We start from the raw sequence: 3,296 nt of genomic DNA on the forward strand, positions 1-3,296 counted from the left end.
GCCATGCATGATCTGGCTCTCTCTCTCCCCCTCCCAGCGAAATAGTTTCGTAGAGCCAAAAGGCTGTCGGCTGTCTGGGTTCCGGCAGGAACTTGTTCTGGACGGCGAAGCCCTGCCGGATAGCTGACACCATATGTGTGCAACCCCGTAGAGAGATTGTAGTTTCGATCTTTTGCCCGAGGGGCTGTTCGAGTGTCCTCCCGAAGGGCTGTCCGTGACATTGTCCGAGGGACTGTCCGACCGCCTCCCGAAGGGCTGTCCGACAAAGGAGTACATCCTCGCAGTTGGGAGGCTGTAAATCCTAGTTGCGAGGATCTGCACCGACAATATCCACCGACAATTCTTCTGTTGCGCCGGGTCGGTACGGATCAGATCAAACCTTGTATGCAGTCTCCATAGTGGTCTTGGGCGTGCTTGCTATACCGGAAATATTTATTTTTTGTCGTGTCCCCTTACAATTTCTTCTAAGCTATTTGGAGTCTCTAGTTGCTACAAAGTTAAACTCACCTATGGATCCTGAGAAGGGTAAAACAGTGGTATCATATGATCGCATCAGGTATAAGGAACCAGCTCAAGTAACACCTATGGCCGCCCCCCATGGTCTTCTCCACGAGATGGGTGGGTCAAACTCAACTCAGATGGGTCTCATTCAGCAGGAGGGGCTGATGCAGGTATGGTGCTTCGAGATGCTCAGGGAGGTATAATATTCTCCGCTTGCAGGACGCTTTACTCTTATCAAAAAAATTGCATTAGAAAACATGAAGGTAAATATATAAAAAAAAGTGCATATATAGCAAGCTCAAGGATTTACCTTGACAGCTGAATTATGGCAAATTCTGCGTTTAGAGCAACTCAAATCAACAAGTGAACAGTAATAGAATCTGAACTGTTCAGGGAGTAGAACTACAACACCATCCAATTATCTTACATTTAGAACCTGGAATTGCAGAAAATATTCTCCCACTACAAATTGCAGCAATGGCAGATGCTCATGTGCTCCACCTTTGGGAGTGATTAGTCAACGAAAGGAGTAAGGAAACTAGTACTTAGTACCCCGCCTAAGAAATAGATACATTCCATCAAGTTATTAGGCATTTGTAAGCAATTAGATGAAGCCTGCTGCTCATGCCTGGAAAAAAATACAGTAGCTTGATCAAATACAGCTACGTACATTTATAATTGAAGATTTCTTGTCCTGAATAAATGGATGGATGGTATATAGAAAAATGCCGCATCATTCTGTTGATGCACGTGAAGACATGTAAAGCTGAATTAAATCAATTGATAAATTTCTATTGGAAGTCGAGAACTTTGCTGATCCAAACTTTAATACTTATGATATAAACTTGAAGAAACTTTAAGAGTGTGTGCTTTGAATCAAACCATAACAGACTGCTGTAGAATGGATATCATAGTCATAAGACACAAAACTTAATTTAGCACAAATTCAGATATGAAACAGGCTAGGGGACGGAGGAGGAGGAGGAGGAGGAGGAGGAGGAGGAGGAGGAGAAGGGGACGGGGAGCGGCGCGCGGCGACTAACGGATGCCTAACACTATAATGCTCAGAAGAAAGAAACAACACAAACACACATTATTGTACTAGCTAGTAGAGTCTTATTTCTTTCAATCTTCATTATAGCATTACAGACCTTGAACATTATATTGTACTACTCCTTGTTGCCTCACACGTATCCTAAACCCTAACCCTAAACCCTAATTTGTTGTCTTGAATCGTAGTACGTCTTCTAGTTAGTTGGGGACACTATAACCTCTTGGCCTCACCAGCAGATCTAGCACGCGCAAAGCATCTCTTGGGCTCTTAATTCCTGTTTCCTGCTCCAGCTCCTGAGCCGCTGCGTAATCCCCCCTTCCCCAGCTTGTACGTCTGGTTGTTTTATCCCAGTCAATAAGTAAAAACGACATTCTTCCCCAGTTTACACAGAATTCTGCCTCAAAATCGAGCATGTTGGTCTCTTCCTCCCAGTGATGGGCCAACCTGTTGCTGACGGGCCGGAAACGGGCTGCTTCGGCTATCATGACGATGAACCTGGCCATGCCTCGCTTAGCCGGTCCAAGGTCCCCGCCGGGGGAGTATGAGTAGCTTGCCAGGAGGCGCACTCCCTCTTTGGCCGCCTCCCTCCCGAGCGGTACAAACGGGAGGTTTATGTGGCCACCTTCTCCGAGAAGCTCGCCGTAATTCTCCCCGAAGGGGAGAAGTGTACAGCCAGCGAACCGGAAGCCTCCTATGCAGTGCCAGTGCCCGGTGGAGTTCCTGAAGCCCATGGCGGAGATATCGTCGTCTGCAAAGGCGACCACGCACTTGTCCTAGGGAAGGTCACCTTAATAAATAAATAAAGGAGAGAGGGTAAAGCAAGTCAGAGAGGATGATCGAATTACAACTGATCTGAAAAGCCGAAAAGCGAACGAATCTGAAATTAAGCTGGATTCATTTACCATTGAGGTGGCAAAAAATCACTCGAGCCGGTAGGTCATAGAAGATGGGGCGTCGAACCGCCAACGCCGTGCTCGTCAGCACTCGCAGCTCAGGCTGGTTCCTCACCAGTATTCTCTTCAAGTCTACGTAGTTCTTGGTGTAGGGGTCGATGGTGTAATTGAAGTGGAGGTGGACGAACTCCGTGGAACAGACCAGGGGTAGGAAGAAAGCTACTACAAGTAGTAGAACAAGAAGAGTCGAATGACGGATTTTCGCTGCCATTATGGTGTTAGATGGATCGATGGATGGAATCTGGTTTGGGGGAGAGCCGCTTTGCTATATATAAGAGAAACGAAGCCTGTCGTGGATTACAAGGCAGCAGGACGATCATCGATCGCTAGGATTCATGCATCCCGTTACGTCCATCTCTCGTGGAGAACAATTAAGAGAAAGAGATAGAAAAGGATACGGGATAGATAGTTGAGAGATATTGCATGCATGGCGTATAGCTTTCAAACTTCTGGAGTTTTATATGTCATGGAGTTTTATATATAGCGCCGCGCTGTCGTGACTGTTGACAGATTTGGTGAGCACAAAAATAATGGAGTTCTTGGCATGATCAACAAGTAGTACCAACTAGCGAATTAGAGCATCTCCAGCCACGCCCTCAACAAGGCCCCCCAGGCGACTTTTCGACCGCCGGCGCCAAAAAATCGGCCCAGTCACGCTCCCAAGGGCCCAGTTTTCGCCAGCTCGGCCCGAAATTGGCGCAGGCGGACCCAACCCGAACCCGGCGCGCTGGGGGCGCTCGGGGGCGCAGTGTGAATCGTTTTTGGCGCGAAAGAGCCGCAGGCCAGCC

At 47.7% G+C, this 3,296-nt stretch overlaps 1 pseudogene; it reads right to left on the bottom strand.

The window, feature by feature from the left end:
- Positions 1-1,752: 1,752 nt before the first annotated feature.
- Positions 1,753-2,723, bottom strand: LOC125532033 (60 kDa jasmonate-induced protein-like; annotated as a pseudogene).
- Between the last annotated feature and the right edge of the window lie 573 nt (positions 2,724-3,296).

The sequence above is a fragment of the Triticum urartu genome, chromosome 2A, assembly GCF_056163025.1.
Source record: "Triticum urartu cultivar PI428250 chromosome 2A, HENAU_Tu73, whole genome shotgun sequence".
NCBI lineage: Eukaryota > Viridiplantae > Streptophyta > Magnoliopsida > Poales > Poaceae > Triticum > Triticum urartu.